The sequence below is a fragment of the Lissotriton helveticus genome, chromosome 7 (assembly GCF_964261635.1).
Source record: "Lissotriton helveticus chromosome 7, aLisHel1.1, whole genome shotgun sequence".
Lineage (NCBI taxonomy): Eukaryota > Metazoa > Chordata > Amphibia > Caudata > Salamandridae > Lissotriton > Lissotriton helveticus.
The window spans coordinates 1331225923-1331241092 of NC_136068.1; the positions used below are offsets into that span (position 1 = coordinate 1331225923).

General features: G+C 42.0%; 1 protein-coding gene across 3 annotated transcripts in view; it reads right to left on the minus strand.

Annotated features, from left to right (window-relative positions):
* LOC144767395 (uncharacterized) overlaps positions 1–15170 on the minus strand; it is a 442933-nt gene that overhangs the window by 122748 nt on the left and 305015 nt on the right. For all 3 annotated transcript variants that reach the window (XM_078650843.1, XM_078650841.1, XM_078650842.1), the window contains one exon: positions 6993–7118. The gene's annotated coding sequence lies outside the window, so the exon portion shown is untranslated. The remainder of the gene's footprint in view (positions 1–6992; positions 7119–15170) is intronic.

Genomic DNA, 15170 nt, shown 5'->3' on the forward strand with positions numbered 1-15170 from the left:
TCCTTTTCTTCTAACACAACAAACAAAATAGAAACCAAAAGAAGAACAAGAGAGCACCGATCCTTACATCCAGACACATTCACTGGCCAGACAGGTATGACAGCAGACAAAGCAAGGCATGAGAAATAAAGAAGACAGACAAGAGAATGAATGAATAAGATAACATCACTCCTACTTCCCTGTAAACAACATAGCAATTGAAAATCAACATTGTAAAGCAATGAAACTTAATGTAAACAGAGTGAAGAAAGAATGAATGAATAATAACATTAAACTTACTTCCCTGAAGCGTAATGTAAACAGGGTGACTAACAATTGAGAGTGAGATTAAACCCATGTAGAGACAACCTCGTAAAGAGGTCACTTGACGTCCATGTAAGGACAACCTGGACAACTTGGGTAGAGGTACTTGACGTCCGTGTAAGGACAACCTTGGACAACCTCATAAAGAGGTCACTTGACGTCCATATAAGGACAACCTGGACAACCTTGTGTAGAGGTCACTTGACGTCCGTGAAAGGACAACCTGGACAACCTTGTGTAGAGGTCACTTGACGTGCACCGTAATGGAAATAAATCCCAATACTAGGCACTCTGTGTGGACATGAACAAGACATACCCTGAAACGTGAGGGAGAATAGCCATGTTCAGGTAACGTATAAGGGTACAAACTCATGACTCATACTTCGAAATAGATTTGAGACATGAATAGTACAAAAGGGACTAACACCCATTGCTACCCCTACCTAGAGAATACTTCACACATGCAAGTAAATTGAGGAAATCGAATAAACAAACTCTTGATAGAGTGTACCTATGGACCATATATGTACCCCATTGAGCTAAATAGATACACAACAACATACAATCCTAGGAAGGGTAAAACTTGAGGTATTTGAATGTGTGGTAGCAATTGAACTGCCATGGTGTAAATGTAATCACATAGGGTGGCAAAATCAGTAAAATAAATAAAGGTATACATTTGACACATACACCATGATATGGTATTGAATGAGACTCCCACAATCCCGGCACATAACTAAAGCATGTAACTTATAACACATAAGCTGTTTGAAATACCAGTGCAATTTGCACTTCCAATTAGGATCTCAAGAAAATCAATGGTGTGCCTGTCACCGCAAACATGTGAGACAGGGATGCGAGCTGGCTGACAAGTTCCAAAATGCACAGAAGAAGCCGATTGAAAATCGAAGAGACAAAAGACTTGCAGAGAAATAAGGACTCGCCACTCAAAGTGCTGACAAAGTCTTATGTCCTCGGTGTGTCCCAAACCATTGACAACTCAAAGTGACAACCCAATCGTGGAAAGTGTCAAGGACTTGATTCTGCCCAGGGCAACCACAGCTAACTTCAAAGGAGTTCCAGGAAACTATCTACAGCGAAGAGGGGTCAACATTCCCCGACGCTGGTGCTGACTTTGAACAAGCGACTTGTTTATTTAACGAACACCACACGGTTGGCAGATAACAAGAGGTAAAGAACCCTGCAGTCCATAACAACTCCAATCCAAAAATGGCGGCATGCTTCAGACATCATGCTGGATGGCTCACGCCACGTCGGGGCTCCCAAAGTGTATTGTGAAAGTCCAAAACTTCGTTCGTCACAAAGATTCATGGAGACGAAATTGGACAGCAGAAAACAGAACAGGTAGGACTGCACATGCTTTGAATTACTTTTGAAATTGCTGCACGCGCTTACTGTGCGTGTGCTAGGCATCTCGTGCCCCATTTAAATGGAGCGGTTTAAGTCCAAAGTGTAAAAAAAACCCATGAACAAAAAGTGACTAACCTTAGTCATTTGTAACGTCAGAGCTTGTGTTCACAAATGGTTCAAAGTAAAATAAACAAACACACCTGTCTTACAGTGAAGACTTTAATGTTGTAGCATGTCCACTGCCTCCTGAGCCTCATGATGTGCACTGGCACCTCCCCTATACCACAAACATGGAGATGACAGTGACGCTCGAAAGTCCTGAAAATGCAGTTGAAACTCTTTGACAGAACATGCAGTTCCAGTAGACATGTCCAGATGCAGAACGACAAGGGTAGTTCTTATTGATGTAGACACATGACCAGAGTACAGCACGCTGGAATTGATAAAGCTTACTTTTCTTGAAAGTGCAGTTGATATTGATGTAGACACATGACATAGAGACAGAAGATGTGGCCACTTGAGGTTGAATAGAGCGTGCAAGGATTGCTTTGGTCTGAAAGGCGCTTGAAGACAGACCATACATAGAGCCACACTGTTCTTGTGCAGTGGTTGAAAAGTCCATTCATTGAGACAGGCTTGTGTGAAGTGGGATCTGGCACGCTGCTGGGGCGACCGGTGTAGTGGTCACTGGTGGGGCTTGTGGTGCCAGAGTCCATCTTACAATCATAGTTTGTAGTTTCTGGTTGCCTCTTTTGAAAAATCTTTACTTGTTTGATATTGAATTAATTTATTGAGCACGTAGTAGGAGGGTACGTTTCCAGATCATCGGCATAAAAATGTAGCGATGATGTCCAGACAAGTTGTTGAGTTCAAGATGATTTATTGTAGATATCTAGATGAGCCCCACCAGGAGCAGCCAGCATGTTGCTCAGCCCCATCATAATTGTGGCTTTTCTTGAGTCACTCAACATTCCGTAGTACATCCTCATACTGTAACATTCTACTGGCAAGGCATGGGGTGGAAATTGCATACACAAGAATGGATAGTACACTAGAATACTACAGAGAGCCTGGGTGCTTCCTGCTGCTGCCTGGGACTGGAGGAGACGTGGGGGCCGGCCGTTTCCAGGTAAATCTTTTTTTTTTTTTCCCACGCCTCACAACCCACGTCTGGTAGCAGCCACTATTGGATGAAGAGCCACCAAAGCAATTAGGACAACGTGTGCTAAGTTCCGAAGACCAGGGGCCCGATTCACAAAAGTAATCTGAGACAAAATCCTAACTATACGACTTTCGGCATTTACAAAAGGCATTTAGGAGTAGTAAAGTTAGGATGTTGTCTTAAGTTTTGGTCTAGAGACAAAATCCTAACTTAAGTTTAACAAGTTTAAATTAAGTTAGGATTTTGTTTAAGACCAAAACTTAAGACAAAGTTAAGACAAAATCCTAACTTTACTACTCCTAAATGCCTTTTGTGAATACCGAAAGTCGTAAAGTTAGGATTTTGTCTCAGATTACTTTTGTGAATCGGGTAGCAATATATCAGTTTTTCAGCATTCAATGTTAAACAGTTATCCTTCATCCAAATGCTGATGTCATTCATACGTTGTTTAAACGTATCTGCTACCAGTGGAAGATTGTTCTATATGGAAACAATAATTTGAGTGTCGTCCGCATACGATAACACTTCGAAACCAAATGAGCACACCAACACAGTAAGGGGGAGCATACAAGCGGGACCCCATTGGGGAGCATAAAAGCCTCCACTCTAAAATCTCAACAGATAACTATTTGGACCCTATACATAAGGAAGGAGTAGAGGGCCCTCACCCCCACCTGATGGAGTCATTGGTCCAGGCGAGGGAGTGATATAGTGTCAAATGCCACCAACAGATCCAGCATCACCAAGATGGTGGCACCACATTGGCCAAACTGGTTGTTTTCCATTTAATGATTTAGGGGCAGTTAACTTTCTCCTGTTCTGGGCAATACATCACTACCACAGGACCATTCTCAAATTCATCAGAATTTTCTCAGTTAATGAGAAGCCTTCATCTTCCAGGATATTTAATACAGCTATGTTGGTGCATAATTTAACTGGACATCCAAACACCACCTTTAACATAATTGTTATGCCTCCCCTGAAAGGTTGGACAATCCTGCAATACCTGATTGTATGGAAGAATTCTACAATGTTTATTTATGTTAATATGTTTTTATTGGCATTTTAGAATTAAATACATCGGTACATCAACAAAGAAACAAAAGGAGAAGAGAGGAGGGGCAAGGTATAGAGACAAGCAGAGAGAGGAATAAATACGTCATAATGACCCAACAATAAGAGGGCACATTCACTGCAGTTACAGTAAGACATTACTCACACCAACATAAACCATGAACTAACCAATGATGTGTAGATGGAGGACCATATTGTCTCCCGGTTACAGGCACTCCTGCATCAGGAGGATAGAGGGATAGGTGGAGGCAGGGTGCCAGGAGAGATCATCTGCATTACTAGATGGGGGAGGAGTTGGCCGCAGAGGGGGCAGAGCTCCCATTATATAGAGAGTTGCTAATGGGAGTTGGTTGCGTCTCATGGCCAATCCTCCACTGTGGAAGCTGTACGTCTTTAACAATGGATGACCAAACAGCACTTGGACAGGAGTATGAGCATTACAATTAGGCAGCGGACCCCTGGGGTACATCCTTAACATAGCCCCAAAAGTCTGACTGGAAGTTGAAGGGTCAGTGGCCTGTGTTGAGGGGCAGATCAGAAAAACCCCAGAACAGTATGCAGCTATTCACAAGCATTTCCAAGCAAGATGGAAAAAGGAAACCTGTGGAGTAGCGCAATGCAGTCAGCGGACATCGGTGACTAAGAGCATTCAATGGAGCTGTAACGGGGTGTATAACCAATGGAGGAATTTGAAGTGGAAGAGGCGCAATCTGTAGTTAGTGGAGAGGACGATGATTTGGCCACACCAATATGAACATTGAGTATCAGTAATAGGGGGTTTGGTGTCTTCTGCCCTGGACACCTGAGGTCCAGTTCAAGTGTAAGGAGTTACCCACATATGGCCTGAAGAATGCTGGATTGTTTAGCAATACAGATGCCCCGAATTACAACCTTAAAAGCCTCCCAGAGAGTTGATATGGGGAACACCAAGCCTACATTATCACTAAAGTAGTCTGTGATTGCAGTTTGGATCTCATCCCGGAACACCGCGTCCTGGAGCGCCCCTAGGGGCAGTCGCCAAGTGAAGGCCTGTGGAGTAGATCATGGTAAGGCAACCTCTAGAGACAGGGGTATAGTCCGAGAGGGTGCATGGCATATGTAACACCGATGTTAGTGCGCCACGGGATTGTAGCCAGTAGTCAATGAATGACCACACATTATCTGAAGTGGTAACAAAAGTGCCCTTCCTGTAGGTCATGTGAGTAGGTCACCAGACATCATTTAGATAGTTATCACAAATGAGTGAGTTGTGTTGCCATATATTGGTTGGGATACCTAGGAGCACCCGAGCGGCCCACTGCGCTGTCAACAGTCACTTTAAATGCCCCCCAAATGACATCCCCAGGCTAGAGATCAGTCGCCAGATATTGGAAAATAATTAAGGCCTGTCTGTGTCACTCAGCAGGTAAAAGGGTGGGCGGGCTCTGCACTTTTCAAAGTACGCATGTTGTTTTGGCCGGCCCTCTTGAGACAGCCAGCTGAACATGCACACTTTGAACGCTCTAACCCAGCTGTCTTAAGGCAGCTGGGTCAGAGTAAGTGCAATGCTCCAGTGTCCCTGGTAGTGGTGAGTTAGGCTGCCCCCTCCTATCAGTGGTCTGCTTTCAAAGCGTGAGAGCAGCACCAGGATTCGTGCCGCACTACAGCTTCTGGTTGCAGCTGAGAAGAGGTCTGGAGCTGAAGTCGGAAGACGTCGGTCAAGGTAAGTTTTGTATTTTTTATTGTAAATGTTTGCACACTCGCCCAACTACCCCCTCACCCCCGCTCCTCGTAGATGCCAGTCGCCACTGGTTACAGTTAATTAGCACTTACGCAGCAAAAACTCTGAAATTACAATAGCATTGCTACCATACTGCTAACATGATTGCTTGGCTGGTATAGTCCTTTCACTCGGAGTCCCTAGTGATTTTCAAGATAGTAGAGTCTTGCAACAACACTGACAAATGTTTTGAGTATGTTGTAAAACGTAGGTGCTAAAAGCCCATATAATCACAAAGGTTAACTATTCATATATTATTGTTCTGATGTTATCGAATTTGCTAAGGTTTAATCTATTACTTGCATATCACGAATGCCAAACATATCAGACAATTTGTTTGTGGAAAAAAGGGTTTTCAGTTTATAAAACAACTGAGAAACATAGCATTGATTTTGTAGAATATTATGTCTTATTGTGCAGCTAGAAAATCTGTTCTTTGTTGTATTATACAACACATAATCATTAAACAAATTGAATTTAGAACAAAGGGGTGCTCTTATTTCCAGCTAAACAGCAAATTTGGTTGTTGACATTTGGGTCAAATGTGTGGACTATCATCAGCAAAGAAAGAATTGATAATTCCAACTCGTTCTCCTCATTTCTGGACCTGCAAGGAACAAATTGATAGTTGAGACTGAACTCTTTATTGTAATTAGCAGTCAAGAGCGGTGGTTCCCTCTGAAGTTGTTTGTGATTCAACAATCAAGGGAGAAGGCATCACAAAAAGATGATGATGCTTTGTTGATGCTCTGTTGCAAGGTTGAGGGAGACCCATACCCATGAACCAATTGTGTATCACGAGAGAAACAATTTCTCTGTAAAGTAAGTAGTGCTGTCCCACTAAAATGTGCATGGATGCAGCTAAAAGGTTTCATTCATCTCTCCTGTGAAAGAGCTATCTATTATAGTTGCCATGATCTTATTCTGAGGATCAGCAATGCTGCATAAATAGAGATTGAAGATCTGGCAATGGAAGAACCAGGCGCTGTTGGGTAACTGAGTCGAAGTATGTTTGGCAGATGCGGTTTCAAGGTCACAAACCAAGCCCACAAAGCACTGCTCCAGCCTAAACCAGAAGAGTCACTCACTCAGAACATTTCTGCAACCATATTCTAAGCCGCATAAACTCATCCAGCCTCATCTTAAGGGACATGCCTGCAGGACATTTGTCCAGAGACCCCTGAAAATTATGAAATCAGAACATAGCCCTTCAATGTTCTGTGAGATGTAGAAGTGCACAGGGGTAATATTGATGACCTCGCCGGTTCAGAGTCAGAGCACTTCAACACGTATTAACCCAAAGTAAGGATCACCAATGCTTACCTGCTCCTACCATCCACTTCCTGTACCTGAGATTAGCGCAACAGATTTTTGTGGTCTGGATGGACATCGGATCCCTCATTGGTCCAGTTTTCCAGGGTTACTGGTATTCTGAATCGGCTAAAGCACCTAACAGGAAAAAACAGAATGTGGTTGGCATGTATGTATGAATGCCATACAAACACCATAGAACTACAAGGCATAATTAATTGTAGAGCTCATTGACAGTGCTGTATATTACAGTAGAGTTGGAAATGTTTGGAACATATTAAACCATTTTCCAACATAATGATTGCCTCAATGAGGCATATGTATTCACACAAAGACATTTCTACCTTTCTTAGGAGATAGAATTTTGAAACATAATCTACGCGTGGTTGCATGGAATGTCTATGAACCGCCCATGGTATGCTAATACAAAATAGAGCATAGTACTTTTCGTTACTTTAGGGCTACGTTCCAGTTCAAAATAAGCTTTGCGCTGTAATGTGAATGCCACATCTTTGTGCCAGGTTGCATCAATTTTGGACCTGCAAACCTGGTGCAAACTGTTAGTAAATCAGGGATCAAGTGTGAAAGAAATTCTTCTCACTTTTCCTGGGGATGTGTGCAGTGTTTGGTTGCTGGGTCGACTGGCACCTAGGAAATCCTAAAAACTCCAGGTATTTCTGGAAAAATAGAGAACTGGTGAAATCCTGTGTGGATCCAAACACATTTCCTTATGTAGATTGTCTTGTACTCTTCTAAGTATGGTTGAAAGCAGAAAAATGTCCTCACATTTATGTGGTAGAAAACTCCTGAACCTGAAACCAATTATAAACGTTCAGCCATCCAGTAACCGCTAATTTATCCTGATTGAAAACTGTACACCATGTTTGTGAGTGTGAGGGGTGTAGCTTAGTCAATAATGTTTGACAGTGTGAGTCTAAGATTTTCCAAAAAGCAATGAGGTGAACCCAACCAAAAAGAATAGGGTAGGGTTGGGGGCACTGAGAGGTGGCAAAGGGCATGGTTTGGGAAATTAGTTTATGTCATTTGAAAAAGAAAAGCCAGTCTGCATATAGACTACGTAAGATGGTCTGGACTATGTTGTCTATTCTGGTCTGGTTCCTCCTCACAGCAACAAAGTGCAGAGAGGCCAAGGACAACAGTTTAGCGTAAGGACATGCATAACACCACCAGACCACCAGGCCATTAAGGAACCAGTGATTTTACTCTATTTAATATAAAGTATAGAAATTATATCACAAACTTAGAGATATAAAAACTCTGTGTGTGGATTAGTGTTGAAAACTTTAAGTCACTCCTCTGGTAGGCCCTTTAGTTCTGTGGGAAGGGTGCTTGGTTATAAGTGTGAGGGTGCGCCCTGCATGAGCAGGGCACCCTTTACAAACCCTGATTATCCAGCCTTTGGTAGTGCGTTCAGCCATTTTAAGGTATTTAGTGGACATCAGTCTTTACAAGATGTCTAACTATATAATGGCTGCACCTAACCCGGTCATCTTTGGGCTCAAACATGTTGAAATTATACCCCAACACTCATCCCAGTGCTGGAAGTATGAGCCCATGTACTCCTGGTAACAACCTGTGGGTGAGTCCTCAGATTTGTCGTGAAACCAAACTCAAGCCACAAACTACGTCACTCTTCAACAGTCTGGACACTTGGACTTCGTTGGAATTCGACTGGACCTGAGACTGCAACCGGGAAGACTCCTGCTGCTCCTGGTCTCTCTGTTCTTCAAGTGTTCTGCATCGTCTTTGTCTGTGCTTCATGCAGGTTTTCCAAAAGACCTCTGGGCTTCAAGGACACCTGAAGAAATCTCCCCTGGAGTGAAGGAGTCACTCCTCTACATCTGCAGGCACAGCAAGTAAGCTGACCGTTTTGCTGCTCCTGTCGTCCTATGGACTTTCCGACACCCAGCTTCTCCAGTGGTGGTTCAACAGCTCCCCACAGGCCTGACCTGTCTACTCAGCTATTTTGAGGACAGTATCCCTTGTCGGACCACTGGGAACGTACGCATGTGCACTGCACCGACTTCCCGTTGCCAAGGCGTGTTGGCTCTGCACTCCAGAGATCTTTGGGCTATAAGAAGCTCTAGCCAACAGCACCTCCTCTTCCAAAGAATAGCACCCTCCCTGCAGTCCTTGCATCGTGGGCCTCCATCTTGGGTGAGCTGCCAGAGGTTATCTTGAGGCGCTTGTGCCTTTGGCCTGTGGGTCCTCTTGAGGGTCTTCCTTTGCTTCAATTGTCCCCCCTGCTTACTTTGGGCTTGCTCTGACTCTTCTGCACTTGGTGAGTCTCTTGGACCTTGCTGGTCTCAACGTTGCGGCTACCAAGAATTACTGGTGCTCCAGCCAGACACTGACCACCCAGTCACCAACCTCCAAAGTGGGACAGCTTGTGTACAGCTCCTGGTCTTCCACAGCATCGCCTGATCCTCACAGCGGCAGCAACAAACTCACCGTCTTCACTTTTGAACCTCACAACATTGGTAGAAATTGTTCATCCGTGCCTCCTTGTCACCTGCAAGTGACCTAGACTCTGTCTCCTCTGCTTGCAGGCTCTTCACTTTCATAATCCACCTTTAGATTCCTCTGCACTTCTTCAAGGACTCCTCCAGAGGCATTTCTTCCAAAGTCTCCCATTGTCGTCTACGGCAGTTTCCGACATCTGTTCACTCCTATGCACCTGGCTTCCCTGGTGCAAGTAATCTGATTTCTGGGGTATCCACACCTCTCCAACCTTCTGTACTCCAATGGGTTTCTTTGGAGCCCTCTGGGAAGAGTCCTTTTTATGTAAAACTCCATTAGTTACCATTGGGCGCGCAGCCGTGTTTCCATTCTGCACACAGCCTCAGTGGAGTTCCTGGGTACTTACCATGGGTGGTTCCTTTTGTCCCCAGGTCCTCTGGGTCTTCTGGTCCAAGACCCGTTCTCTTCTGCAATTCGCACTCCACTTTCTTAGTATATGGTTTGGTCTCTCCCTGGAGACCACTGTCTTTTGTGCTACTTACCTGATTATTTTCTAAGTATGTGTGTGCTATTGATATTTCCTGGTAGGACACATATCAATGTGTTAGTGATTGCGTGTTTTAATAAATAGAATTATTTTTCTAAACACTGTGTGCTTCTTTTCATTCATCTTACAATATGGATTCAAGTTGGTAAAACAAGCTGCTTTACACTCCTTCCACATAAGCCTAAAGGCTGCTCTCCCCAGCTACCACCTTGAGAACTTTCTATGGTTATCAATGACCACTAAAATCACCATAATCGTTGTCTGGATTAGTGCAAGGTGAATCGCTTGAATAAGTGAGAACCATATACTAAGCCAGCCTCCTCCACATATGTCACATTATATTATGTTATGTTCGCTACATGAGAAAATGGAAGGAGAAGTGGACGGTGGTATTAGTTTGTGGACAATTGGATGGGAGATTGGATGGCTCATGAATATTTGTTTTGATGAATGCTGAATTTGTGTGGACAGATAAATGATTAGATGAATGGAGTATTTGGATGGAAAATGCATTTGAAACAAAAATGTGGACTGATGGGTACTTGTGAAAGGATGTTTAATGGTTAGTTTGTGTATGGCTGGCTTAAAAGTCGCTTTGTGTATGTATGTCAACTGTGTATGTATGGATGGATGTTTGTAAGTGACCTTGAGTATGATGTTTTTGATGATCCTCCCTTTGTGTCACGCTGAGCTGTAAAAGGAGGTAGAGACTTTGAAGGGCATGAACATCTACCTGCTCTGCACCAAAGCATGATATATCTCTGTGATTGGAAGGCACCATTAGAGATTTGCATCAAGAATCCTGATACTGCTCTATGGCTGCAAGTTGCATTGTATTCACTTGGGTGTCACACACATGTAATGGAACATTCCAAACTGACAAACATGTTATTGATATTTCAGTTTTAAGATCACGAATGCAACTGGATTGTTAAACATGTGCCCCGATTTATAAAAACATTCATTTTTACAGCACTTCAGAATGACACAACATTAAGCAATATTAGAACTAATTTTTAAGATGCTAATGACCTTTCATTACAGTGCACCTGTTTGCGGATCACTGACATAGCGATCCATACAATATTAAAAACACAAAAATATCAGAAATATAATATATCGACCACAAAAATACAACTTCCAATATTTAACCCGTAAAACCACAAATATTGAGATCAAAAATATCATTGTTCAAAATATTTGTAACTATATTAAAAACAAAAATATCAGATGCAAAAATACTTTTACCTTTAGGCAAAAATATAATGTGTCACAAATATCGATGCACACAATATCGATAACAAACATTTTGCCAAAATAATGAAATAATCACTAATAAATATATTTTTTAAACTTTTAACATAAAACATTTACCTAAATACACATACCTAAGTTAAACAAAAATACATTACATTTATTTTTCACCCCCCAAAAATATATAGCAAAAAGTATAACAATATAACCCAAAAAATATAAGCATATACTAAAAACATTTAAACCACAACCTAAATGTTAATAAATATATATGCATATACACTCATATTCAAAAGTAGACCTGAATTAATGTTTATCATAGAAGGACAAAACAAATAAAAAATTTCAAACATAAACTAAACTAAAACTATAAACAAATGTAACCAATAAAATCAAACAATATAAAAGGCAGACTAATGTAAACAACTAAGTACTTCAAATACGACAAACGCTGCTAGACAAGGAAACAAGCCCCAACGAAAAAAGTGCAAAATCATGAGAAATATTTATACACAACATACATGCAAGTATTCAAAATAGAAGTGATTGCAAAATTTAAAATGTAAATAGTAATGTAAATAATAAATATTCAAAATCTTTTAGCTATTGCACTATTTTCAGATACAATAACATAAGCTGCAAAGTATTTCACGTTGTAGAAAGGAAAGCAGTTACTAAATCACATGGGCTATACCTACAACCATACAACCAAGAAACTGCGTGAACAGAAACTATAAACTGAAAATGTACCAAATATTATTCTAACGCATGTAATGGATGTGCAACTACCAACCATTATGTTGTAATTCATGTAAGAGAGCATAACCACCTCCAAATGTAACAGAAATAGAAGAAAGAGATATATTGCAGGATATAAGAGGAGCAAGTGGTAGCTCTCAGGAGACCACAAGCGAAATCCTTAAAGATATACTACCTAAAGTCCCCGAACACATAGCAGGCCAACTACCACCAATCCCCAATTTTTTTTTGTTTCATTATTCTTTTTTAAGGTGTCTGTGCAAAACAGGGGCGGAGGGGGTATGGGGTAATCAAACACTTCAAACACGTGCATTATGTGGTACAAGTCATACGGTAGACAAAAAACAGATCCAGTGCATGCAAGTCCTCAGGGGGTACATATCAAAGACTCATTCATGCCACCGCAGTGCTGTACGTGATGGTCAGCAGTAAGAGGGCTAGCTGAGGCAGACATGGCAAGAGGCAGAGATAAGGAAGGCGGAAGGGCAGAACCCCCAGCCCCGGGGGAGGGAAGGGGAGACAGGCAGAGTGAAGAAAAGATAGAAAAACAGGAGGCAGGGGGGCTAGGTAAGGGGAAACGAGAGGGGGAGAGAAGGGAGGCTAGGCGAGTAGGGGTGTGCGTGGGTTGATGCTCACAAGGGCCAGAGTAAGGTTACAGAATTAATGGTTGCCGAGCCTGCAAAGTCTCATCCCCCCATAGTGCACTGGTAGTATCTGGCATCAGCCATCTTGGAGGAAAAATGCCCAGGTGAACAGGAAGGTCTCTGCTTTGTCCTGCAGGTTATAGATGACTCACTTATATGAGGCTATCTGGTACATAGCCGAGATCTCCTCCTCATGGGAGGGGGAGATGGATAAGCACCAGTGGTGGAGGTTGCAATTCTTTGCCATTGCAAGCGCCGTATGAAGTAGGATGCCCTCAAACCACAAGATGTCCGAAGTGTCCGAGAGGTCATGCAGTAGGATTAAGGGGTGGGGCAGAGGTACAGCAACCGGCAGGGTCTCAGTTAGTATGGTGCCAACTACGTCCCAGAATAATCGGAAGGTATTTGTAGAGTATATGGGCAAAGTTGCAGCAGTTGCTTTCACAGTACCAGCAATCTGCGTGAGGCAGTAGGCCTGCTGCCTGCAGTTTCGCCGGGGTGCAGTGCCAGTCGTAGAGGGACATAAAGAGGTAAAACTTCAGCAGCGCTTATATGGCGCCATGACCTAGAAACTCCAGGAGCTCTTCCCTGCCCTTGGTTCATATTTCCTCTGGATCCTGGCTTGCCATTTGATGCAGAGCCTGTTCAGCAGGGGTAAGGAGTGTAGATTGCGGCTCAGTAGGCTGCAGAAACCAGACATCACCCCCAGAAGTGACCCCATTGTCTGAGGTATGAAAACCACAGGGGAGGACTAAGGGGACCAGGGGCTCGTGTCTACGCGGTGGATGAGGCAGTGCCACAGCTGGAGCTACCGTGAGGACTGGTGGGATGGGCGGCCAAACTCCTCGCAAAGTGCTGCAAAGGGTTTGAGGGCACTTTGACCAAGCATGTGTTGAAGGGTGTGGATACTCTGGGCAAATGTAAGCGGGGCCTACATGCAGGATGCACTGTTCCTAGGGAGACTGATCCTCCCAATCTCATATATATCTCACATATACTAAATAATGTTTAATCAAGAAGTTATTCTTTCCAAAAACAAATTTATTTGCATTGAAATGTATTCTCAGGTCATACCATTATCTCCAGTTATTTGATTAAATAACAGAGGTATAAATAACTATATTTCACTGTACATTGAATTTCTCAATAAATGCGACAACTCATAACATTCCTATATACATCATAGTAAGAATATGTTATCTGATTTCATATCTTGATAACTAAACTTGTGAAGAAGCGTCGCCTTATGCATTTCGGAAAGCCCTGTTCCCTTCTACAGGGGCGATTATCTGTAGAGAAATATAACATAAATGCATAATATGATTATCTAAATTACAACTGATTTTTAATACTGTTCACATAGGACGGATGCTGACTCAATGAATTTACAACAATACACGCAGCCAACACTGCATTACAGTATTATATACATGATTCTAAACAAAAATAGGATCTCACTAATGTAATATGATGTTGCTAGACAATCAGCTAAGAAATAGCTCAACAAGCTTACTCAAATATATACCGATGGGGTAAGAAAACATGATCATATATACGGACGCATAAAGATTGACATTGGCATTGAATACATTATTTCAAGATTGCTATGCACTTGTATGGGATACTGAAAGACAATATTAATATTGTTACCCGATATCATAACATATGACCGACTGTGTGAGTGACACCTAATCAGTGGATACCCAATTGGAAATTCTAAAGTTATAAATAAACAACACATAATGTGTAAGTAACTTCATCTACACTTAATGACATGATTTCTGTTGATGTTACGTACCTTAAACCCGTTAGCTTAGGATATATTTACAATGCGTACGTAAGTTCTATTGTAGAAACGAAGGTCACAACTAGATAAGCCAGAAATAATCCTGTAGGTAAAAAAGGCTAATTGAATATCTGTGATATAATTGCATGACATTACGTTACTGCAGCTTTTCTCCTGACTCTTCTCTGAGTTCAATAATTGTTCTATTACCTAATTACTCTGTGCATGAATAAATCAAGATAACCATGCCTAAGACACTTCTACAGAAATGGTACTATAAGAAACTCTCTAACCACATCGCTAATAAAACAACAAAGAAATCTATTTGATTTGCGTGTCACTCTGCTCTAATTAATGCGCGAAAATCTGCAGAAAACTAATGTGAATATACTCAATATATCAAGCTTGCGTATTTCCAAACACTACGGAAACCTAGAGTCAGGCGAAAACCATGTGTTATTACCTAGAGACTCAGCACATGAGTCGAATATAGCAGGGTGTCCATAAATTGCAGAAACGGTAGAAGGAAAACTTCTAAAATGAGATAAACATAAATATGCTAAGCAACTGTATTAATATCGTTTCTACTATGTAATTATCTGTGTAGCACTGAGAGTGTCATTCAAGCGTACCTTAGTACTTCTTATGTCGAACAGGATTAATTTTGCGTTGTTTATGTTGTTGAAATTCCTCTAATCCGCAGCCAGTTTCTACAAATA